At 45.1% G+C, this 26,752-nt stretch overlaps 1 long non-coding RNA gene across 1 annotated transcript in view; it reads right to left on the reverse strand.

Annotated features, from left to right (window-relative positions):
• LOC148135045 (uncharacterized) overlaps window positions 1-26,752 on the reverse strand; it is a 71,805-nt gene that overhangs the window by 8,941 nt on the left and 36,112 nt on the right. Inside the window, exons 5-6 of the long non-coding RNA XR_015755482.1 lie at window positions 17,632-17,765; window positions 157-268 (exon numbers count right to left, since the gene is read on the reverse strand). This is a non-coding gene — a long non-coding RNA (uncharacterized LOC148135045). The remainder of the gene's footprint in view (window positions 1-156; window positions 269-17,631; window positions 17,766-26,752) is intronic.

The following is a 26,752-nucleotide window of genomic DNA, read 5'->3' on the forward strand; positions in this document are numbered from 1 at the left end:
CAGCAGACGTGACAGCAGGGCCCTCACAATATGGTGGGAATGAAGCCTAGAATGTTGCTGTTCCTCGCCCAACATTATAACTCTGTCCTGTGTTCCAGGTCTGAATAACGAAGGCCACTACCTCCACCCTGTGCTGTTTACTATGATTGATCTTACCAGCTGTAGGATTTACTGAAGGCTCCAGATCTCCCTCTCCATCTCTCTCTGACTGACCAAGTGTCTTCAATGAGGTGATGGATGAGACAGGAGTTAGAAACGTCCTGATTACCTGCATGAGACATAAATAGACAGAATGGGAAATTAGACTGATGCAGTGAGGATAACTCATGTCGAGTCGCACTGAGTCCAGCAGAGATCACAAAAATCCAAGTCTCCATCCCTGGTCCGTACTGTTGCGGATTGGAGGATTCTTTTGGCTCTGGATCCGGAGGAGCTATAAGAGTGAGAGACGCTGATAGGAGCAGCAATTAGACCCACACAGTGAGGGATACCAAATGGAGACAGACTGAGTGATATCACCAGAGATTTCAGGATCAAACCATAGTGTCAGAAGAAGTGGGTCTGATGCAGTGGGCACTGCTACCAGTACTCAGGGAGGAGTCAGCTATTTTATTGAGATGGTTCAGTGCTGGGATCAGTGTGTGTCCTGGGCAATCATATGACCAGGACAATGTAGTCTGCTTTAAACTGACACAGACAAGGAGGGACAGGGCTCATCTGAAAGGAAATTCCCAATTCCATGGAGAAATGATCAAATATTGAAACATGGGGCTGAGGCTGAGGAAAAACAGGAAGAAACAGGAAGAGACTAAGTTTAACTAAAACTATACATCAGCAGATAGGTTTGTGACAGGAATTTGTGATTTAAAAGTAAATTACTATTTCGTAATTTGAATGCACGAAGCATTTGTAATAAGGGATATGCTGGTGCGACTGTGATTTCTATCTAATCACCATCAGGGAGACGTGGTCACAGGGGTGAACAAAAGGTGGGGCATTAATATTCATGGCTACACAACATTGTGGAAAGTCAGGCAGAGTGGGAAGGAGAATGGGGAACTCTCATCGTTAGGGATAACAATGGGATTATATGTGACCTCAGATTATCAATCATTAGGAAACCAAATTCTGGGTAATAAGAGTCAGAACACAGAAGGTGAAGGGCAGTGTTAAGGCCCCATTACAGCATTACATTGTGAGGCATGGCATTGGACAGGGAATTATTGGAATTTGAAACAAAGACAGTAGGACAACTGAAAGGGGATTCAACTTCCCTATCTCACCATCTCATTGGCGGTGGGTCACAAACCAGGCTGACTCTCTCCCTCTCTCAGGGGAGTCTGTGTGTTGCTGTACAGGCCAACGTGACCTTCCACACTTGGGGCAGAAGGTGGCCGTGGGATGGGAATGGGGATGGGTGAGACGTTGGTGTGACAGCGCGCTCCTTGTGCTGTTTTGTCCTGGATTCCCCTTTTTCTCTGGGTCTCTGACTGTACAAGTCCAGCTCTGGTGCAACACTGTGTATTTCTCCACTTGCTATTCCTAAACTCACTGGCCCACTCTCAGATAATCCTCTTCACTGTCCACTTTACCACCACTTCCAGTCTCACTCACAAACTTGCCAACCATGACTCCTGTATTATCATCCAAACCGTTCATATAAATGATGCACAACAGTGACCCAGCACTGGACCCCATGACACACCGTTGGTCACAGGCCTTCAGTTTGAGCAGCAACTCTCTATGAGCATGCTCTGTCTCTTACCGTCAATCCAATTTTGTTTCCAGTTGGTGAGTGCTCCCTGGTTAGGTGTGATCTAAACTTATTAACCAGTCTTCCATGCAGAACCTTGTCAAAGGCCTTGTTAAAGTTAATGTGGACATCGTCCACTGCTCTGCCTTGATCTATCACTTTTCTACCTCCACAAGCACTCAATCCAGTTTGTGAGACATGGTTTCCCGTGCACAAGGCCATGCTGACCATCGCTGATCCATCCTTGCCTTTCCAAATGCATGATGATCCTTTCTCTCAGAATCTCCTCCAACAACTTACCCCCCTCTTCCATCAGTCTCACTGGTCTGTAGTGGCTGTTGATGATACAAATATTCCTGTGAGGTGCCCTGTAAATTCCTCCCGAGCTTCTCACGGAGCGCTGGGATACATCTGATCATGTCCCAAGGTTTTATCAACCTCCTTTCATTTTAAACCATCCTGTTATCCAATGTGAACATCAATATTTATTGAACTAAATGAACTTTAAACCTGAAGTCTTTTCCCTCCCTCGTATGTGCCTCTGGACATCCTGAATAGGAAACTTGCTCTCGATGGCTAATGTATTTTCCCTGACTTTTTGATGTTCCCTTTCTTAGTCAGAGTCCCAACCTCCTGCTAAACTAGTTTAAACCTTCCAGGCTAACATGAGCAAATCTTCCCGCAGAGATACTGGTGCCCCTCTGGTTCAAGTCTAACCCATCCACCCCAACTCCCCCCCCGGCCCCCCCATACAGGTCACCTCTACCCCAGAAGAGATCCCAATGATCCAAAAACTGAAAACCCTGCCCCCTCCAACACCTCCTCAGGCATACATCCACCCCCCGGCCTATCTTTCTATGTCTATCCTCACTGGGGCATGTGGCACTAGGAGTAATCCAGAGATCACTGCCCTTGAGGTCCTGCTTTTTAACTTCTTAGCTAATGCCTGATACTCATTTCATAGGACCCCCATCCCATTGTGTTCATGAAGAGGGAGTAGTGAAGACAGCAAGTCCAGCGAATACAGATCAGGCGATATTGTGAGTTTGATGAAGAAAACACAGTGCAATAAAACCAGGTGAAGCCATTCACAAGGATAGGGAGTGCAACGGGGTCCTTAGAAATGGCTGTGAAATATCCTTGTCAGATACTATGAAGGAAAAGCCACAAGGCACTTTGTCAGTATAGTTAGAATAAAAGGGTAACTGAGGAAAGGGTGAGGCCTATTAAAAACCAAAGAAACAACCTGTGCATGGAGCTAGAGGAAGTAGGTGAGGTCTTCAATGAATACTTCCCATCTGTATTCATGCAGGAGAAAGACATTGTAGCCGGGGATTTCAGACGGGATGGTAAGGTTCTATAACATTTTAAGATCAATAAGGAGGAGGAACTAAATATTTTCACTGGCATAAAAAGGTGGAGAAATCCCCAGTGCCCAATGAAATGTATCCAGGCTGCTATGGGAGGTAAGAGAGGAGATTGCTGGGCCCTGGTGGATATCTTTAATGCTTTGCTGGCAACAGGTGAAGTGCCGAATGACTGGAGGATCGCTAATGTGGTTCATTTGTTCAGGAAGAGCAGCAGGGATAGGCCAGGTAATTACAGAGCAGATAGTCTGACAGCAGGAGGGAGGGAAATTATTGGAAACCCCTGAGGATGACTTGCAAATGCAAGGATCAACTCTGATTAGTCATCACGGATTTGGTAGAGGAAGATACTGTAGGAGGAATTCAGCTTAGTTTTTTGAAATGGTGTCTACAAACCCCGAAGGGGGCCGTGCAGATGATGTGGGTTACATGGAGTCATTAAGGCCTTTGACAAGTTCCCACATGGAAGGCTGGTCCAAAAGGGAAGAGCCCATGGGATCCAAGACAAGTTGGTAATTTGGATACAAAATTGGTGGATAATCTTTTTCGTGTTTGAAATTGTTTCACCAGTGGGAGTACCACAGGGATCTGTGCAGAAACGATCGCTGGTTATTCTGGGGAATAATAACTTCGATGTGAAAGCAGAAGGTATCATTAGTCGGTTTGCAGATGACATGGAAGGTGAGGGATGTTGTTCACAGTGAGGGGGATGGTCTTAGGCTACAGTCTGATGACGATCAGATGATAATCTGAGCAGAGTTTAGTTCTGATCAATGTGAGGTCATACCCTGTGGGAGGTACGAAAAGCGAAGGACAGACATAATGAATGCTTGGACCTTGTGGAATGGTGAGGAACACAGGGACCTGAGTGGACAACCCAAAGATCCCTGAAGGTGTCAGCACAGGTGGACCGGGTGGGGAAGGCACCTGAATTAGGAGCGGGAGGGGGACCCACATCCTGATGGGGCGAATTACTGGAGCTGCTTGAGAGGATATAATCTAATCTGGTAGGGTATTGTATCTTAAACAGTCGTAAAGCCAGAAAGAAGATTGAGGCTGGTTCACAAGTTAAAGAGAGCCATTTCAAGTGATAAGGCAGGCAAAAACATAGCAGGGAATGGGGAAAAACTGATGATTAAACTGCATTTATTTCAATGCAAGGGGCCTGACAGCTAAGGAAGATGAACTCAGGACATGGATTAGAACATGGGACTGGGATATTATAGTTATTACAGAAACACAGCTGAGGGAGGGGCAGGACTGGCAGTTCATTGTTTCAATGTAGAGGGACGGCAGGAAGCATCGAAGGGGAGGCAAGAGAGGACGCGTGGTGATGGGTTTTGATTGCATGAATCATCCCAGCAGTACTTAGAGAGGATATTCCTGTGGGATCACCCAGTGAAGCTATGTTAGTGGAACAGAGAAATAAGAATGGGTCATCACTTCGATTTGATTGTCCTACTAATCCCTAATAACAAGTGGCAAACTGAGGAACAAATATGTCGGGAGATATCAAATGTCAATCATAATAATAGGGCTGTTATGGTAGGGTTTTTTTTTAACTTTCCATCTTAGACCAGGACTGCCAGTGTTCAGCGTTTGCAGGGGAGGAATTTGGTAATTGATTTCCAGTAAACTTGCAATCAATATATAAATGGCCTGAAAACAGAATTGGGCAAAACCTGACCTCCCTTTGGGAAACAAGGTCGGGAAAGGGACGGAGGTGTTAGTGGGAAAGCATTTTGCCAAAGTGACCACAGTTCTATTAGTTTGGAGGCAGCGATGGAAAAGGACAGGCCTGGTCCACAAGTTCAAGTTATAAAATGGGGCCAGACTAATCTTGATAATATTAGCCAGGAACTCTCAAAAGGTGATTGGGGAGTCTATTTGCAGGGAAAGGGAAGTTTGGCAAGTGAGAATATTTTAAACATGAGATAAATTGAGCGATCACCACCAGCATGTGCCTGTTTATGTGCAGGTCAATACTGACAGCATTCAGAAACACTGGCTGTCTACTGAGGGTCTAGTCAAGGAAAAGGGGGCACATGTCAGGTATAGCCAGCTGGATCAACGGGATCCCTGAGGATCACAGGGGCTGTAGGATGGAAATCAGGAATGCAAAAAGAGGACATGAAATCGCCTCGGCAAAGAATGATGAGTAAAATCCAAAACTGATTTTAGATAATATAGATACAATAAGAGTAAACGATTAACTTGGGACAATGTAGGGGCCCTTAAAGATCAATGAAGCCGTCGATGTGCATGACTTCTGGATATGGCTAAGATCCTAAACAATTTGTTCATTCTAGGACTTACTGTGCACCAAGATTGGGGAACTCAGATTACTACATTACAACACAATTGGAGTACTCTGTGCAATTCTAGTCTCCCTGCTGTCAGAAGGATGTTGTGAACTTGAAAGGGTTTGGAAAAGATTAATAAGAGGTTTCCAGGGTTGTTGCTGAATAGGTTGGGGCAATTTTCCCTGGAGCATCGGAGACTGAGGGGTGAACCTACAGACATTTATATAAACATGTTTATATACATTTACCCCTTCACCTAACACTATGGGCAATTTAGCATAGCCAATTCACCTAACCTGCACATTTTGGACTGTGGGAGGAAACTGGAACACCCGTAGGAAACCCACACAGACAGTTGGCTGAGGCAGGAATTGAACCCGGGTTTCTGGTGCTGTGAGGAAGCAGTGCTAACCACTGTGCCATCATGCCACCCCAAGCAGGGGAGTGGAGAAATCCTGGTAGTTATAGACCCGTGAGCTTTACTTTGATTCTGGGTAAACTGTTGGAAAGGCTTGTAGGGGATAGGATTTATAATCATCTGGAGATGAGTTAGTTGATTAGGGATAGTCAAAACGGTTTTATGAGGGGCAGGTCGTGCCCTCACAAACCTTATTGAGTTCTTTAAGAAGGTAAACAAAGAGATGGATGAGGGTAAAGCACTTGATGTGGTGTATATGTATTTCAGTCAGGCTTTTGTTTAAGATTCCCCGTGGTAGGCGATTGTCGATAATACGGAGGCATGGGATTGTGGGTGATTTTGCAGTTTGGATCAGAAATTGGCGCACTGAAAGAAGGCAGAGGGTAGTGGTTGATGGGAAATATCGATCCTGGAGTTCTGTTACTGGTGGGTACTTCCAGGATGTGTTTTGGATCCACTGTTGCTGTCAAATAAATAAATGGCCTAAATGAGGGCATTGAAGGATGGGTTAATAAATTTGCAGAAGACACTAAGGTCGGTAGAGTTGTGGATAGTGACGAAGGGTGTTGTAGGTTACAGAAAAGTTCAGATAAGCTGCACAGCTGGACTGAAAGCTCGCAAATGGAATTTAATATGGAAAGGTGTGAGGCGATTCACTCTGGAAGGAGTAACAGGAAAAAAGGGTACTAGGATAATGGTAAGATTGTTGGTAGTGTAGATGAACAGAGAGATCTCTATGTCCATGTACAGAGATCATTAAAAGTTTCCACCTAGGTTTATGGATTTTTTAAGAAGGCATTCAGTGTGTGAGCTTGTCTTGGTAGAGGGATTGAGTTTCTGAACCATTAGATCATGCTGCAGCTATACAAACTTCTGAGTGTGGCCACATTTGTTCACACTGCATTACCGGATGGATGTGTAAGTTTAGAAATGATTCAGAGGAGATTTACTAGGAAGTTACCCGGTATGGAAGGAAGGTCTTATGAGGAAAGGCTGAGGGACTTTAAGCTGTTTTTGTTCAAAAGAATGTGTTTGAGGTCAATTAATTGAGACATATAAGATAATCAGCAGGTGAGATGGGTTGGACAGTGAGAGCCTTTTCTCTTGGATGGCGATGCCTACCACAAGGGGAGATAGCTTTACATTGAGGTAGATATTAACATGAATAAATAGATATGGGACAGATGCCAGAGGTAGGTTTTTTACTCAGATTAGCCGGGGCATGGAATGCATAGCCTGCAACAGTGGTAGACTCGCCAATTTGAAGGGGATTTAAACGGTCATTGGATAAACATATGGACAAGAATTGGAATAGTGTTGGTTACTTGGGCTTCAGATTGGTTCCACACGTTGGTGCAAAATCGAAGGCCGAAGGCCTGTAATGCGCTGTCATGTTCTGTGTTCCAGTGGGCATAAATATGAGATGGGAGACGAAAGACATAAAAGCAATTTTAGGAGAAAAGTTTCCACACAGAGGATGGTGCAGTTATGGAATAAATGTTCAGGGGAAGTGGTAGAGAAATGTTCAATTTGGGGGGGGGAGGAGAAGTTTGAAGGGATACGGGTCAAATGCAGGGAAACGCGACTCGTTCATGGACACTGGTCAGCATGGACTAGTTTGGTTAAAGGAAAAGTTTCCGTGCTGCATGGCTCGGTCTCCAGTTACTGGAGGAGGAGACTACCGAGATAAGGCATGTTGTGGACACTGAAGCAATTTACAGCGATAGTGATGGTAGTCCGGAATTCAGTACATTTCAAATATGTGGAGGGAAAATCGGGCTAGGAGGAGATTACAGAGATAGGAACTGTTATAGGAGTTACAAATTATTGAAGACACTGCTGAATAAGCCATGCCATAGATACAGTATTACAGAGTAGTGAGTCTTAGTACAACAGAACTTACAGCAGGAGTGGTGATTGAGCGTGTGGTATGTGTGAACTGTGCTCCCCATCGAGCACTGTATCTGTGTCATGTCCTGTTAGCCGATATTTGGAGCCCTCTCATTGCTCTCTGCTCTGTGCACTGTGAGTGATCTTACCTCACTGCAGGATAAATTGAAGGTTCCAGATCTCCCTGCCCTTTGTCTCTCTGGCTGACCAACCATTTTCAATGTGGTGATGGACGAGACACCCAGCAGTTGGGCAGTCTACTGAGTCAGGACCTTCCTGAGTACCTCCAGGAGACAGAGAAATAGAGAGAGACAGAGAAATAGAGAGAGACAGAGAGAGAGAGACAGACAGAGAGAGACAGAGACAGACAGAGAGAGACAGAGACAGACAGAGAGAGACAGAGAGAGACAGAGAGAGAGAGAGAGAGAGAGATAGTAAGTGATATCACCAGAGTACTGGAAGATATCAGGATCACATAATTATGTTGGAAGAACAGGTTTCGCTTCATCATGCACTGGTATAACCGGTCAGGAATGAGCAACGTGTGAGCAGGCGAAGTGATGGCCGAGGGGTATTATTGCTAGAGCATGTATCCCAAACCTCAGCTAATGTTCAAGGAGGCAGGTTGGAATCCCACCATCTGAAATGGTGGAATTTGAAATCAATAATTTTAAAAATAGTAATTAACAAACCACAAATAAGTATGAGACCATTGCTGATGTACAAATAAACCCAAAAACTTGTCCTTTCGAGAAAGACATCTGCCCATCCTGACGTGGTCTGCACGACATCCCCACAACAAAGTGTGTGCCTCTCAAAGACCCTCTGAAATGGCCGAGCAAGCAACTCAGATCAAGGGCAACTAGGGCTGGGCAAGAAAGGCTGGTCAGCCAGAGACACCCACATCCCATGCCTGATTTAATAAATAATCCATTAGGATGGTCCCACTGGAAATGTTCTGGGATCAGTGTCCTGGCCGATCATGTCAGTAGGTTTATGGACAGGGCTGAAAATGTGTTGCTGGAGAAGCGCAGCAGGTCAGGCAGCATCCAGGGAACAGGAGAATCGACGTTTCAGGCATAAGCCCTTCTTCAGAAATCTTATGCCCTAAACGTCGATTCTCCTGTTCCCTGATGCTGCCTGACCTGCTGCGCTTCTCCAGCAACACATTTTCAGCTCTGATCTCCAGCATCTGCAGACCTCACTTTCTCCTTATGGACAGGGCTTTCAACTGACAGAGAGGATGCAGGGACAGGCTTCAGGTGAAAGGAGCTTTCTAAATCCAGAGAGAAAACGTGGAGCACCGGAACAGTATGGGAATGTGGCTGAAGACAAACAGAACGGAACAGGATAGGACAGAGTTAAACTAAAATTGTACATCAGCGAATAGATTTGTGACAGAAAATTGTGGCAAAGAGTAAGTTGTGTTTTATTTTGAAGGGACAAGGTCGCTGTAATAAGGAAGATGGATTTGAGACACAGAGATAAAAGAGATTTAGACAGCTGGGAGACATGAATACAGGATGAACAAAAATACTCAGTGATTCACAATCTTGTGCAAACTCAGGCAAAACGGACAACGCAAACAATAATGGATAACAAAGGCATTACAGAGAAAGCATTTGGCCTCAGATGATGAAGTAGATTCAGTCTGAATATAAATTCTGGCTACTACTTGCCAAGGACAAAAGTAACAGAACAGTTTTAGCAACCGAACAGCATTCCATTGCTCATCACTGCATTACACAGGAACTCATTGACATTTTTTAACAAGGGCATTGTGATAATTTTGCAAAACTTCAATACTTGTATAATCTGAGACAATCACACGGGCAGCATTGATATTAGAAGAGGATTTCGGACAATTTTTTTCAGTGTTTCTTTGAAAACCACATTGTGCAACTGTTAAGGGACATAACTATCGCAGAGCGGCCGTGTAATGAAACTTAGTGAATGAGTAATGTCACCTGCAGAGATCCTTCGGGAAATTGTGATAAAGTGCAGTTTAAAGAAATATAAAGTTTTAAAGTGAATCACAGAAAGGACAAGCTACAACTAGAAACAAAAAATAGCCAATTATATGAGTTTGAGAGGAGAACTGACCAAGGTAAACAGGCTAAACAGACTGAAATATGTGCCTGTCAATGAACAGTGGAAGACATTTGAAGGAACATGGTAAATCACAACAGAAGGTCATTCGATTGAAACAGTAAAAACCTCAGCAAGAAATTCCCACTGATCCCTTACTCAGGACAAAAGGGATCATACTAGGTCATGAGGCTGAGAAGATCACCAAAAAGTACTTAAAATCCTGAAATGAGAGTGTGTTTTAGGAGTAAATGTTAATGGATTGTAATGGGTCTGCTCGCAGGAGGAGGGCTGTGGGAAGGGGAGCCACGGTCAGGGTTCATTGACATGATAGGAACAGGGAGAGGTGAAGGTGCTGGAGGTGGTCAGAGTGTTACAGAGAGTGGTCAGGGTGTTACAAAGCCAGGACGGATTGCTGCAGCTGGAGGAGTTTGCAGAGGTACGGAGGGACATAGGTATTTTTATATATTCATTCATGGGATGTGGGTGTCACTGCCTGGACTAACATTCTTTGACGCCGTGCTAATTACCCAGAGGGTAGCTCAGAGTCAGCCATATTGCTGTGGGTCTGGAGTCACATGTCGGCCAGACCAGTTTAGAATATTTGATGTCCTTCCCTAAAGGAGGTTAGTGAACTAGATGAGTTCTTCCTACTGATCAACAACGTTTTAATGGTGGCCCCACCAATGTCTTTTACAGCCACAACATGACATCCCAACTCTTACTCTCAATGCTCTACCCAATGAAGGTAACCATCCCAAACACCTGCTTCACCAGCCTGTCTACCTGTGACACCACATTCAAAGAACTGTGTACATGGGTCACTGGGTCACTGACTGACAACAATACCCAGGGGCCGAGCATTAACTGTACAATTCCCACCCTGGTTTGTTTCACCAAAACGGAACACTTCACATTTATTTAATTAAACTCCATCTGCTATTCTTCAGCCCACTATCCCAGCAGTACTGTTCATCCTGTTGAATCACAGATACCTTCTTCACTGTCCACTTTACCACCAAAAACCTTACTTACCAGGAAACCAATATTCCCATCCAAACCATTTATCCAAATAACAAACAACAGGGGACCCACTACACCGCTGGTCACATGCATCCAGTCAGAAAAAACAACATGTATCCCATCACCCTCTGTCTCATACCATCAGGCCAATTTTGTATCCAGTTCCCTCGTTCCTCCTGAATGCCATATCCTTTTTGCAATGATCTGAGCTTATTACCCAGTTTATCAGACAGAACATAGAACACATAACAGTTCAGCCCAAGACCCTTCGGCCATGACTTCAAGCCTATGTTTTATCCAACTGTAAGATCAAACTAACCGACATACCCTTCATTTTACTATTATCCATGTGTCTATCCAAGAGTCTATTAAATGTTTCGAAAGTATCTAATTTTACTACCACCTTTGACAGTGCATTCCAACCACCTACCATTCTCTATGCTCTTATCCATCCTCCAATCACCTTAAAATTATGCCGCCTTGTAATAGCCATTTATTCCATAGGAGGAAAAGTCTCTCACTATTCACTCACTCTGTGCTTCGCATCACCTTGTTCACGGAACAGGAGAATCGACATTTCGGGCATAAGACTTTCTTCAGGATTCCAGAAGAAGGGCTTATGCCCGAAACGTCGATTCTCCTGTTCCCTGGATGCTGCCCGATCTGCTGCGCTGTTCCAGCAACACATTTTCAGCTCTGATCTCCAGCATCTGCGGACCTCACTTTCTCCATCACCTTGTTCACCTCTACCAGTTCACCTTACCCCCTTCTTCACTCCCATGAGAAAAGCCTTAGCTCCCTCAAACTTTTTTAGTAAGAACTGCCTTCCATTCCAGGCAGCATTCTGGTACATCTCCTGTGTACACTCTCTAAAACTTGCACATCCTTCCTGTAAACAGGGGACCAGAACTGAACACAATATTCCAAGTGTGGTCTCACCAGGACGCTATAAACATGCAGTAAAACCTTCCGGCTCTTAAAATCAATCCCCTTCTAAGGGGAGCCAACACAACATATGCCTTTTTAACAACCCTACCAACGTGCGTGGCGATTTTGAGGGATCTATGGACACGGACCCCATGATCTCTCTGTTCCTCCGCACTGCCAAGTATTCTGCCTTTCACCCCGTATTCTGTATTCAAATTCGACCTTCCAGGATGAATCACTACACACTTTTCCAGATTGGACTCCATCTGCCACTTCCAGCCCAGCTCTGCGTCCTGTCAATCTCCCATTGCAACCTACAACAGCCCTCCACATTACCCACTACTCCACCAACCTTCATGTGATTGGCAAACTTACTAACCCACTCTCTAACATTCACATCCAAGTCATTTACAAAAATCACAAAGAGCAAAGTCCCAGAGCCGATTGTTACAGAACTGAGCTCTAGGCTCAATACTGTCCATCTGCTGCCACCCTGTGTCTTCTCTGGGCCATCCAATCCTGTATCCAGACAGACAGATTTCCCTGTATCCCAATCATCCTTTTCTGAATGATCCATCAACATATTCTGTCATATCCTCAAAGAATTCAATAAGATTTTTGAGGCATGACCTGCCCCACACAAACCCATGCTGACTGTCACTAATTTAACTATGGTTTTCCAAGTAGTCATAAATCCTGCCTTTAGGGTCCTCGTCAATAATCTGCACACCACAGACATTAGACCAAATCTGTAATCCCCAGAATTCTACCTCCGTAACATGGCCTGGACTCTACAAATCTTCTCTCCTCTGCCATGTTCCCCAGAAGGGCACTGAAGGGTGGTAAGTGTTACAGAGATAGGGACGGATATCAGGACAGGAGGATTTTGCAGACATTAGGAGGGTTGCAGTACCAAAAGGAGGCTTCAGTAGTTGTGAGGTTTCATGTTGATGAAGGCATTTGAGGAGGGAGGGAGGGAGGATTGTAGGGAAATGAGAGGTTTCACAGTTTAATTGCTTTGTTAGGACTGTAAGAGGTTCCTGAGTTGGGGAGGGTGTAAGCACTGGTGGATATTACATAAACATGTGGTTTTAGTTGCAATGCAGGAAGAGGATTCAGGAGGCTGGAGAGTATGGGGTCTGAACGAGGTTATACAAATGGGAAGGGTTGTCAGGAGTACAGCTGTTTACAGAGACAGCAATGGTCTGATCTGGAGCAGAGGACCCAGATTGGGAGGGATATGGGAACTGGAGGTGGTTTGACAGGGAGGGAGGACCATAGGCCCACAGGAGGTTACAGAAATATGGAGAGCTGTAGGGCTGACGGATTCATGGAGTTGGGAATGTTGGGAGGGATAGAGAAATTTACAGGGATAAGGATGCTTGTAGGACAGGGCTGGATTACACAGACAGTGACTGTTTTAGGGAACTGACCAGATTACAGAGATAAAGAGGTTTGTATCATCTGGCGAAACAAACAGAGATATGGAGGGTCATCGTGACTAAAGATATTTACAGATATAGGAAGGCTTAGGTTCTGGGGGTTATTTAGACATGGAGGCTGTGGAATCTGGATTGGTTTTTGAGAGATTGGGGTAGCAAGCACAGATAAGAGAGCATTGCACAAACAGGAGGAAGTTCCTGCGGTAGGGAGGGTTCGAGTGGAGAGTGATGTTTCAACATATAGGGTTAAGAGCTGGAGAAGGTTATAGAGATGGGTAAATGGATGGAGATACAGGAGGAGCTCACATTGATAGGGTGGGTGATAGTGTTTCAAGGTGGAGATGCTACAGGAAGGATCGAAGGGGAGGCAAGAGAGGACGTGTGGTGGTGGGGTTTTCATTGCATGAATCATTACATCAGTACCTAGAGAGGATATTCCTGTAGGATCACCCAGTGACGCTATGTTAGTGGAACTGAGAAATAAGAATGGGTCATCACTCTGACACGATTGTCCTAATGACCCCGAATAATCAGTGGCAGACTGAGGAACAAACATATCAGGAGATCTCAAATATCGATCATAATAATAGGCCTGTTATGGTTGGGGTTTTTAAACTTTCCAAACCTAGACATGGACTGCCAGTGTTCAGTGTTTGCAAGGGAGGAATTTGGTAATTGTGTTCCAGAAAACTCCCAATCCATATGTAAATGGCCTGAAAAGAGAAAGCGGGAAAACCTGACATCCCCTTGGGAAACAAGGTAGGGAAAGGGACTGAGGTGTGAGTGGGAAAGCATTTTGCCAAAGTGACCCAAGCCTATTAGTTTGAAAATAGCGATGGAAAAGGACAGGGCAGGTCCACAGGTTCAAGTTATAAAATGGGGCCAGACTAATCTTGATAATATTAGCCTGGAACTCTCAAAAGGTGATTGGGGAGTATATGTGCAGGGAAAGGGAAGTCTGGCAAGTGAGAATATTTTAAAACTGAGATAAATTGAGCGAACACCACCAGCATTTTCCTGTTTATGTGCAGGCCAATGCTGACAGCATTAGAAAACATTGGCTGTCTATTGAGGATCTGGTCAAGGAAAAGGGGGCACATGTCAGGTATAGCCAGCTGGATCAAGGGAATCCCTAAGGATCACAGGGACTTCAGGAATACACTTTGGGTAGAAATCAGGAATGCAGGAAGGGTACATGAAATAGCCTCAGCAGAGAATGATAAGGAGAATCCAAAAGTGATTGTATAAAACATATCAAGAGTAAAAGAGTAACTCGAGACAAAATAGTGTCCCTTAAAGATCAATGAGACCATTGGTGTCTGGAACCGCATGATATGGCTAAGACCGTAAACACATTTTTTACTCCAGAACTTATTGTGGACAAAGACTGGGGAACTCAGGGAACAAGAGTCATACGTTAGACCACATTTGGAGTTCTCTGCAATTCCAGTATCCCCGCTATAGGAAGGATGTTGTGAAAGTTGAAAATGTTCAGAAAAGATTAACAAGATGTTGCCAGGATTGTTGCTGAATAAGCTGGGGTTATTTTCCCTGGAGCATCGGAGACTGAGTGGTGATCTGACAGAGGTTTATATAAACATGAGGGGTATGGATTGGGTAAACAGTCAAGGTCTTTTCCCAAGAGTTGGAGAGTCTAAATCTAGAGGGCATAGGTTTAAGGTTGAAGGGACAGCTTTTTTATGCACACGGTGATGTGTATATGGAATGAGTTGAGAGAGAAAGTAGCAGATACTGATACTATGACAACATTTAAAAGGTATCTGGATGGGTATATGAATAAAAAGGGTTTAGAGGTACATGGGCCAAATGCTGGTAAATGGGATGGATTTATTTAGATCTTCTGGTCAGCATGGATGAGTTGGACCAAAGGGTCTGTTTCCATGCTGCTCATCTCTAAAAAGACTGCATGTTTTAGAAGAGGTGGTGCTGGAGATTTTACAACACAAAGGAATGGAAAGCTCCAGGACCTGATTAAGTGCATCACAGGACATTGTGCGACGCGAGGGAAGAAATTGTGGAGCCGCGAGCAAAGATATTTGTACCATTGACAGCCATGTGTGATGTGCTGGACAGGCTGGAGGGTGGCATAGTGGGCAGTGAAGGAGGGTTTTTGAGATTACAAAGCGACCTTGATGAAATGGGTGAATGGGCTGAAAAACTGTAGATGGTACTCAATCTGAAAAAATGCGAGGTAGTGCACTTGGTAAAACAAACAAGGGTAGAGCTTATACAATTAATGTTCGGGCCTCGGTTAGTGTTTTAGAGCGGAGGGACCTCCGGGTTCAGGTACATAAATCTTGAAGCTTGCATCACAGGATGGATAAGACAGTGCTTGGCATGCCTGACTATTGCTCAGTCCATTGAGTGGAGGATTTGGGACGTCATGTTGAGATTGTGCAGACATTTTTGAGGCCTCTTCTGCACTACTCTGTCGAGTTCTGGTCGCACAGTTATAGGGAGGATATTATTAAGCTGCAGGGTGTTCAGCAGAGATTTACCAGGACATTGTTGGATATGGAAGGCTTGAGTTCTGAAAAATGGCTGGATAGGCTGAGTCTTTTTTCACTGGAGCCTGGAGTTTTAGATGTGATATGATAAGAGTTTATTATAAAAAAATGTGATATAGATCTATTGAATGGTAGTTGTCTTTACCGTAGGATGGGGGAGTCTCAAGAGGAGGGACCAGATTTTTAAGGTTAGAAGAGAGAGATGTTCAAAAAAAAAGACATGGGGGCAAATTGTTACCCAGAGGGTGTTTTGATTGTGGCATGAACTTCCTGAGGAAGGGTGGATGTGGTTACAATTACAACGTTTAAAAGACAGAGATAGTAAACGAATATTTTGCATCAGTTTTTGCTGGGGAAAATGATATGGAAGATATAGAATGTAGGGAAATAGATGGTGAAACCTTGCAAAATGTCCATATTACAGAGGAGCAAGTGCTGGATGTCTTGAAATGCATAAAGGTGGATAAATTCCCAGGACCTGATCAGGTGTACACTCGAACTGTGTGGGAAGCTAGAGAAGTGATCACTGGGCCTTTTGTTGAGATATGTGTATTGTCAATAGTCACAGATGAGGTGCCGGAAGACTGGAGGTCGGCTAACGTGGTGCCACTGTTTAAGAGTGGTAAGGACAAGCCAGGGAATTATAGAGCAGTGAGCCTGACGTCAGTGGTGGGCAAGTTATTGGAGGGAATCCTGAGGGACAGGGTGGACATGTATTTGGAAAAGCAAGGACTGATTAGAGATAGAGATTTGTGATTGGTAAATCATGTCTCACAAACTTGATTGAGTTTTTTGAAGAAGTATCAAAGAGGATTGAAGAGGGCTGAGGATTGTAGATGTGATCTATATGGACTTCAGTAAGGCATTCGACAAGGTTCCCCATGGGAGACTGATTAGCAAGATTCTATCTCATGGAATACAGGGAGAACTAGCTATTTGGATACAGAACTGGCTCAAAGGTAGAAGGTGGTGGTGGAGGTTTGCTTATCAGACTGGAGGTCTGTGACCAGTGGATTGCCACAAGGATTGGGCCTAAGAATGGTGAACAGCCAAGGGTAAGGGAGTCCAACACTCGAGAGTACAAACGGGAAGTGAGAGAGCAAAGATTTAAAGAGGGAGCTGAGGGGCAACATTATCCACAGAGGATGGTGCACAGACAGAACAGACTGCCAGGGGCACATGGAGAAACAAGAACAATTACAACATGGAAAAGACATTTGGGCAGGTACATGGAGGGGAGAAGGTTTGAAGAGCTAAGGGCCGAACTCAGGCAAATGAGACTCATTCATTATAGGAAACATGGAGAGCATTGAGGAGTTGTACCACAGGTTCTTTTTCCGTGCTGTATCACTCTGTATCCAGCTAAAGAGGATTACAGTACCGAAATAAAGCATGTTGTAGACACTGAAGCAAGTTACAGCGATAGGGATGGTAGTCTGGAATGCAGTATGTTTCAAATATGTGGAGGACAGTCAGGAAGGGAAGTAATTACAGGGACAGGAACTGTTGTAGGAGTTAAAAATTACTGAAGACGCTGATGCACAAGCCATGCCATAAGCACAGAGATGCAGAGTAGTGAGTCTTAGCACAGTAATGGAGGGAGAACACAGAACAGAAAGATCCCAGGCAGCATTCCCAAACTCTCGTTGGAGGCCTGCTTTCCCCTCTGTTGTCCTGATGCTCACTAAGACAGCACAGGCCTGGATTGATAACTATGAACTCCCCAGTCTGTTTCTGTGCAACGTAAATTAAAGTAGAGGTGGTGATTGAGTCTGGGATGTGTCTGTATTGTACTGTGCTCCCCCTCCAGTACTGTATCTATATCATGTCCTGTTAGCGATGTTTGGAGCCCTCTCATTGCTCTCTGCTCTGTGCACTCTGAGTGATCTTACCTCACTGCAGGATTTATTGAAGACTCCACATCTCCCTGCCCTTTGTCTCTCTGGCTGACCAACCATCTTCAATGAGGTGTTGGACGAGACCCCAGAAATTGGGATGTCTATTGAGTCAGGAACTTTCTAAATACCTACAGGAGACAGAGAAATAGACATAATAGAAAATTAGACTGATGCAGTGAGGGTTACACATGGAGAATGGAAATGAGCCCCACAGATATCTGGAAAATCCCAAACTCCATCCCTGGCCTGTGCTGTTGCGTCTCTCTGGAGTGGAGAATTCTGTTGGCTCAGGATCTGGAGTAACTTGAAGAGCGGGAGGCACTGACAGAGGTAGCAATTAGTCCCACACAGTGAGGGATACCATATGGAGAGAGACTGAGTGATATCACCAGAGTGCTGCAAGACTTCAGGATCACACAGTCATGTTGGAAGAATGGGTTTAGCCTCATATTGCTCTCGTATCAGTACTCAGAGATGAGCAACCAGTGAGCAAAACGAAGTGATGGGGAGGTCTTGCTATAACGATGCAAGGTACAAGTCAGACCACACCTAGATGATAATGAACAGTATGCGTGCCCTAAGGAAAGACATTCTTGTATTGGAGGCAGGCCAGGGAAGCTTCACTCGGCTGATCCTGGAGATGGCGGGATATTCCAATGAGAGGAGGTGGAGTAGATTGCCCTTGAACCTATTGGGTTTTGAAGAATGGGAGAGAAATTGAATGAAACATCCAGGATTCGGAGGGGCTTTGACAGGTTCGATGTCGTTAAGTTAGAAAATCGAACAGAACAGCAGAGTAATAGGCCCTTCGGCCCACCATGGCTGTGCTGACCATGATGCTATTCTAAACTAATCCCATCTGCCTGCACATGGGCGATATCCCTCTATTCTCTGCCTGTTGATGTTTCTGTCTAAATGCCCTTCAAATGTTTGCTCTCGTTGCTACCTCTCCCACCTCCTGAGCAGCTTCTACCCTCTCGATAAAGACAACTGGCCTCATTCATCTCATTTAAAACTTCTCACTCTCACCTTAAACAGATGCGCCCTAGTATTTGACATTTCGACATAGGAAGGAGGATTCCAACTATCCACACTATTCACGCCTCTCCTAATGCTGTATACCAGTATCTGGTCACCCCTCAGTCTCCGATACTCACGCAAAACAATCCAACTGCATCCAACCTCATTACAGTAAACACATTCACATCCAGGCCATATTCTTCCAACCCTCTGTTGCAACCTCCCCAAAACCTCCACATCCTTCCTGTAGCGTAGCGATGAGAACGACACGCAACCTTCCAAACATGGCCAAATGAAGTCTCATTCAGTCACAACATGACATGCAAACGTCTGTACTCAATACTGTGCCCAATAAAGGTAAGCATACCATCCATCCCCTCTCCCACCACATCCTGTTGGGTTGTTATTTTTAGGGAGCTATGGATTTGCTTCCAATGTCTCTCTGTTTATCAATGTTTCCAACTAGTCAATTAGTGCACTTCTCTCTTCCATTTGACTTCATAAATGCATCACTTCACACTTGTCCCGATGAAATTCAATTTGCCACATCTCTGCCCAACGTTCCAGCTGATCGACATAGTGCTGCAACCTTGAACACTCTTCCTCACTGTCCACAATTCCCCTAACTATCCCTAATCATTACATGCCTTTCCAAATGTCGTCTGCAAAATTACCACTCAAACTGCTGACCTTTCCATCTGAATCACAGATATAAATTACACACAGACATCGCAGCACTGATCCTTGTGAAACACCATTGCCCACAGACGTCCAGTCAGAAAGTGACCACTCCACATGCCTCTGTCTACTCTCACCAAGAAAATATTGTATCCAACTTACCAACAAGCATGGATTGTGATTTGATCTTCCAGATCCCCCTTGCTATTTGGAAGCTGTCCATGCAAAATGATTCTATATTTTGATTCCCAGATTAAATTGGCTGTCTGACGAAAGCACTGACTGTGTCCTTTCTTCACAACAAAACGGGACCTTGTTTGGTTTTTTGCTGATCCTGCCTAATTCCCTACAACCCCTCAATAATCACATTGCTGTCATGATCATTCTGCAGCCACACCTCCACAATAACAGTTCGATCATATCGGTTCCCTTCAGTTAATGCTGTCATTCCATCTGCCTTGTTGCAAATGCATGGAGCGTGTCACCGAGAGAGGGCCTTTGAGGGATGGATAGAGGTCACAGAGTGGGAGAGATGTTTGGGGACGCGACAATGTTGCAGGGTTAAACATAGTTACAGTTGCTACAGAATGTTGACAGGAGAAAACCTTTAGAGAGATAAAGCGTCTTTGATTAGACTTCAGAGAGAGGGACGTGTGTAGGGTTGTGGATCGTTACATGGACTATGTTGATCAGGGTGTAGAAACATTCGCATGATTCCAGAACGTCGTACATTTAACAACAGTTGTGGGATCTGGAGAATATCACAGCAATAGGGAGGATGGTATGGACTGGAGAATATTACAGGGAAAGGGAGGCTGGTATGGACTGGAGAATGTTGCAACCACATGGACGATGATATACACTGGGGAATGTTGCAGGGAGAGGGAGGAAGTTGTCGAATGGATAAAGGTAGAAGGAGAGATGATTTTATGTTCTGGAAGGAGTGTCAGACAGAGTGAGAGGTGTGCATGCTGCAAGATGCGACAGGGATAGGGAAGCTTGTAGAGACTGGAGGAGAGAGTCATGGAGAGGCTTGTGAGAGACCAGGTTCACTTATGAACATAGGATGTGTTACAGTGAGCAGAGCCTTTTGCAGATATAAACAAGGATACAATGGCCACAAAGCAGTCACACCTATACATAGATATATAGGAACTGAAGGAATTGAAGAGATTACACAGACTGGGAGTGTTGTATGCAGTGGAGGAGATTAACCTGATAGGGATGGCTTTAGAGACAACATCGTTAGGAAATAATAGTGAGAGCAGGTTTCAACAATTCGGAGGATATGGACCAGAAGTAGCTTTGACAGATAGTGATGGCTGTCAGGTCTGGTGGGGGCTGCACAGTAAAGTGAATTGTAATGGCTGGAAACATTTACACAGATGGGGAGAGTATTAGTGATCGGCAGAATTCACAAAAAACGGGTCTGCAGGACACGACAGAAATGTGAAGAGTTGTATCAACTTGATCGTGTACACAGGCAGGAAAGCTTGTGGGGGTTGGAGCAGCTCAACATGATAGGGAGGGGCATGGAGACTGGAGATGTTGCAGAAAGATTACTATGTTTAATGCTTTAGAACTCTACATAAGTCTGTCCTGGTTCCTTCTTTATGTTTTGAACCGCTGTCGATACACTAAGACCATAAGACCCAGGCGTGGAAGTAAGGCCATTCGGCCCATCGAGTCCACTCCGAATTCAATCATGGCTGATGGGCATTTCAACTCCACTTGCCCGCATTCTCCCCGTAGCCCTTAATTCCTTGTGACATCAAGAATTCATCAATTTCTGCCTTGAAGACATTTCGCGTCCCAGCCTCCACTGCACTCTGCGGCAATGAATTCCCCAGGCCCACCACTCTCTGGCTGAAGAAATATCTCCGCGTTTCTGTTCTGAATTTACCTCCTCTAATTCTAAGGCTGTGTCCACGGGTCCTAGTCTCCTCGACTAACGGAAACAATTTCCTAGCATCCACCCTTTCCAAGCCATGTATTATCTTGTAAGTTTCTATTCGATCTCCCCTTAATCTTCTAAACTCCAATGAATACAATCCCAGGATCCTCAGCCGTTCCTCATATGTTAGACCTAGCATTCCAGGGATCATCCGTGTGAATCTCCTCTGGACATGCTCCAGTGCCAGTATGTCCTTCCTGAGGTGTGGGGACCAAAACTGGACACAGTACTCCAAATGGGACCCAAGCAGAGCTTTATAAGTAGCACATCGGTGCTTTTATATTCCAACCCTCTTGAGATAAATGACAACATTGCATTCGCTTTCTTAATCACGGACTCAACCTACATGTTTACCTTTAGAGAATCCTCGACTAGCACTCCTAGATCCCTTTGTACTTTGGCTTTATGAATTTTCTTACCGTTTAGAAAGTAGTCCATGCTTGTATTCTTTTTTCCAAAGTGCAAGACCTCGTATTTGCTCACATTGAATTCCATCAGCCATTTCCTGGACCACTCTCCCAAACTGTATAGATCCTTCTGCAGCCTCCCCACTTCCTCAGTACTACCTGCCTGTCCACCTAACTTTGTATCATCGGCAAACTTTGCTAGAATGTCCATAGTCTCTTTATCCAGATCATTAATATATAGTGTGAACAGCTGTGGCCCCAACACTGGCTGCCATTCCGAAAAAGAACTTTTTATCCCAACTCTCTGCCTTCTGTCAGACAGCCAATCCTCAATCCATACCAGTGGCTCACCTCGAACACCATAGACCCTCACCTTACTCAGCAGCCTCCTGTTTGGCACCTTATCAAAGGCCTTTTGGAAGTCTAGATAGACCACATCCACTGGGTTTCCGTGGTCTAACCTACTTGTCACCTCTTCAAAGAACTCCAACAGGTTTGTCAGGCACGACCTCCCCTTACTAAATCCATGTTGACTTGTTCTAATCAGACCTTGCTCTTCCGAGAATTTAAAAACCTCATTCTTAATGATGGATTCTAGAATTTTACCAACAACCGAGGTTAGGCTAATTGGCCTATAATTTTCCATCTTTTGTCTTGATCCTTTCTTGAACAACGGGGTTACAACAGCGATCTTCCAATCATCTGGGACTTTCCCTGACTCCAGTGACTTTTGAAAGATCTCAACCAACGCCTCCGCTATTTCCTCAGCCACTTCCCTCAGAACTCTAGGATGTAGCCCATCGGGGCCAGGAGATTTATCAATTTTAAGACCTTTTAGCTTTTCTAGCACTTTCTCTTTTGTAATGGCACTAATATTCAGAGTATTGAGCACAGAAGTTGGGAGGTCATGTTGCGGCTGTACAGGACATTGGTTAGGCCAACTTTGGAATACCGTGTGTAATTCTGGTCTCCTTCCTATCGGAAGGATGTTATGAAACTTGAAAGGGTTCAGAAAAGATTTACAAGGATGTTGCCAGGGTTGGAGGATTTGAGCTATAGGGAGAGGCTGAACAGGCTGGGGCTGTTTTCCCTGGATTTTCAGAGGCTGAAGGGTGACCTTATAGAGGTTTACAAAATTATGAGGGGCATGGATAGGATAAATAAGCAAAGTCTTTTCACTGAATTTGGGGAGTCCAGAACTAGAAGGCATAGGTTTAGGGTGAGAGGGGAAAGATATAAAAGAGACCTAAGGGGCAACGTTTTCACACAGAGGGTGGTACATGTTTGGATGAGCTGCCAGAGGAAGTGGTGGAGACTAGCACAATTCAACATTTAAAAGGTATCTGGAAGGGTACATGAATAGGAAGTGTTTGGAGGGATATGGGTCGCGTGCTGGTTGGTGCGACTGGACTGGCATGGACGTGTTGAACCGAAGGGTTTGTTTCCATGCTGTACACCTCTATGATTCTCTGACGCTAATTGGGGAAGTTTCAAATCACTGCAGGCAGTCAGACACCGAGATAGAATTGTAAGGTCTTTTGGAGGTCCCACAGTTCGGGAGGATTGCATGGACTTGATGATGTTGTACATGGAAGTAGGGTTGTCAGGACTGAAGCTGGGAACAGAGATAGAGAGAAGTGCAGGGGATGAGAGAGATCTGGAGGCTAGTGGTCTCTGGTGGAAGTTCCAGGTAGAGGGATGCTTTTTGGAACTGTTGGACCTTGAAGAGATAGGTAGATTTGGAGGGGCTGGAGGGGTTTACAGAGGCATGGAGAAATGTAGTGACTGGAGCATACGGAGATGGTGAGGGCTGGAGGAGATGGAATAAGTTGGATGGACTGTAGAAACTTGGAGGGGTTCACGCAGACAAGGAGGATTGTCGCAGAGTGAGGAGTTTAAAGAGGTTGGGAGGGTGGAGCATTCTCAGTAATGATTGGTTTGGAACACTGTCCAGACTGGGGGAGGTTTCAGAATGATGAAGGGGTCGAGCAAAAGGAAGTGGTCGTAAACATTATAGGAACATATACCTGTCACTTCGGTGCTGTGCCACTGCGGGTCATCAGGAGGACAGTTGTCCTCATTAAAATGTACAGATCCTCAGGGGAATGGACAGGGTGGATGCTGAAAGGATGCCCACTTCCCCTTATGGGAGAGAGACAAACAAGCAGACTCTGTTTGACAAAGGTGGAGAAGGGGGAGTTGTCTTTTTCTTCCAATGGCCCAAATCTCCTTCAGGTTTGTTCCCACACAGCTCAAAGGAATGCAGTGCGATAACAAAGAGCAAGGTCTTTTTGGAACTGCAGGAGATACAAGACCAAGGCCAGGTTGGAGGGACTGGAGGCAGTGAGAGAGAAGGGAGATGTTCAACAGCTGGAAGGGTTTCCAGGGAGTGGACACTGTCAGGACTGGGAAACATGACACGCTCACTCATGAGAGGGAGATGACGATATGGCACAAGGTCAAACACAGCAGGAGGATCCCAAGCTCCATACCTGTCATTTATTTCTGGAGTTGCTCTCACCCAGTCTGTGCCAAGCCCCACAGAGTCAAGATTAGAGTGGTGCTGGAAAAGCACAGCAGGTCAGGCAGCATCTGAGGAGCGGAAAAATTGACATTGGGCAAAACGTCGATTTTCACGCTCCTCAGATGCTGCCTGACCTGCTGTGCTTTTCCAGCACCACTTAATCGAGACCATGATCTCCAGCATCTGCAATTCTCAATTTTGCAACATACAAACAGCATGAGGTTTCCCAGCTGTTGGTGCTCAGGGCCCAGTGCACTCACCCCTGAACCTGTCAGTGAGGTATTTACACAGTTATACATTCTCCAGAAACACTGTGTCCTAGCCGACATAAATGGTAAATTGACACTCAACTAAGCAAAGATTATCTGCACTCAGATTCCCTGGTGATACAACCCTCTGAGTGATTGTCTGCAGGGAACTACAGAATCCACGAATCCCCATTGCATGGGTCAGGGTCAATGACAAAAGTTTCATTCTTTTAAAAATCACAACTCCTCAATTCCTGCATTTCACATAACTGCCATTTAAAAATATTAAAATAAAGAACATTCTAAATGAAGGCTTTGATTAAGTGAGCTGTGGTCAGTCATGTAGATCTGGAGGTTACCACAATGTACAGACAGTGCTTTCTATCAGGTCAGTGTCAGGCACACAGACAGAATGAGCAAATAGATTCACATCTGAATTCACATCTCCCATCCTGGCAATCTGAAGCTGTGCTCACCCGTTCCGGTAAAGATCTCTAGAAAAAGGACATCAGAGCCAGAAGACTGGAGGTTGGCTATCGTGTTGCTACTATTGAAGGAAGGCAGTAAAGAAAAGCCAGGAAACTATAGGCTGTTAAGCCTGACATCGGTGGGCAAGTTTAGATTAGATTAGATTACAGTGTGGAAACAGTCCCTTCGCCCCAACAAGTCCACACTGACCCGCCGAAGCGCAACCCACCCATACCCCTACATTTACCCCTTACCTAACACTATGGGGCAATTTAGCACGGCCAATTCACCTAACCTGCACATCTTTGGACTGTGGGAGGAAACCGGAGCACCCGGAGAAAACCCACGCAGACACGGGGAGAACGTGCAAACTCCACACAGTCAGTCGCCTGAGGTGGGAATTGAACCCGGGTCTCTGGCGCTGTGAGGCAGCAGTGCTAACCACTGTGCCACCGTGCCGCCCCCACCACTGTGCCACCGTGATGCCCCCACCACTGTGCCACCGTGCCGCCCCCAAGTTGCTGGAGGGAATCGTAAGGGACAGAATGTACATGTATTTGGAAAGGCAAGGACTGATTAGGGACAGTCAACATTGCTTTGTGAGTGGGAAATCATGTCTCACAAACTTGATTGAGATTTTTGAAGAAGTAACATAGAGGATTGATGAGGGCAGAGCGGTGGATGTGATCTCTATGGACTTCAGTCAGGCGTTCAACAAGGTTCCCCATGGGAGACTGGTTAGCAAGGTTAGATCTCATGGAATATAGGGAGAACGAGCCAATTAGTACAAAACTGGCTCAAAGGTAGAAGACAGAGGGTGGTGGTGGAGGGTTGGTTTTCAAACTGGAGGCCTGTGAACAGTGGATGCCACAAGGATCAGTGCTGGGTCCAATACTTTGTATTGTTAACATGAATGATTTGGATGTGAGCATGAGAGGTATAGTTTGTAAGTGTCCATTTGGCAACAAAATTGGAGGTGTAGTCATCAGTAAAAAAGGTTACTTCCGATTACAACAGGATCTGGACCAGATGAGCCAATGGCCTGAGAAGTAGCAGATGGAGATTAATTCAGATAAATGCGAGGTGCTGTATTTTGCAAAAGCAAATCTTTGCAGGACTTATACACGTAATGGTAAGGTCTGACAAAGTGTTGCTGAATACAGTAAAAATTGGAGTGCAGGTTCATAGCTCCTTGAAAGCAGAGTCACAGGTAGGTAGGATAGTGAAGAATGCATTTGGTATGCTTTCTTTTATTGGTCAGAGTATTGAGTACAGGAGTTGGGAGGTCATGTTGTGGCTGTACAGGACATTGGTTAGGTCACTTTTGGAATTTGTGTGCAATTTTGGTGACCTTCCTATCGGAAGGATGTTGTGAAACTTGAAAAGGTTCAGAATATATTTACAAGGATGTTGCCAGGATTGGAGGGGTTGAGCTAGAGGGAGAGGCTGAATACGCTGGGGCTGTTTTTCCCTGGAGTGTCAGAGGCTGAGGGGTGACCTTATTGTGGTTTATAAAATCATGAGGGGCATGGAGAGGGTAAAGAGACAAAGTCTTTATCCTTTGCTGTGGTAGTCCAGAACTGGAGGGCATAGGTTTACGTTTAGAGGGGAAAGATATAAAAAAGACGTAAGGAGCATTTTTCCCCCGCGGAGGGTGCTACGTGTATGGAATGAGCTGTCAGAGGAGTGGTGGAGGCTGAAACAAAGGCATCTGATGGGTATATGAATAGGAAGGGTTTGCAAGAATATGGGCCAGGTGCTGGTAGGTGGGACCAGATTGGGTTGGAATATCTGGTCGGCATGGACGGGTTGGACC

Source organism: Chiloscyllium plagiosum, unplaced genomic scaffold (genome assembly GCF_037043375.1).
Source record: "Chiloscyllium plagiosum isolate Xiang-an unplaced genomic scaffold, Cpla_swu_hap1 HiC_scaffold_51, whole genome shotgun sequence".
NCBI classification, from domain to species: Eukaryota; Metazoa; Chordata; class Chondrichthyes; order Orectolobiformes; family Hemiscylliidae; genus Chiloscyllium; species Chiloscyllium plagiosum.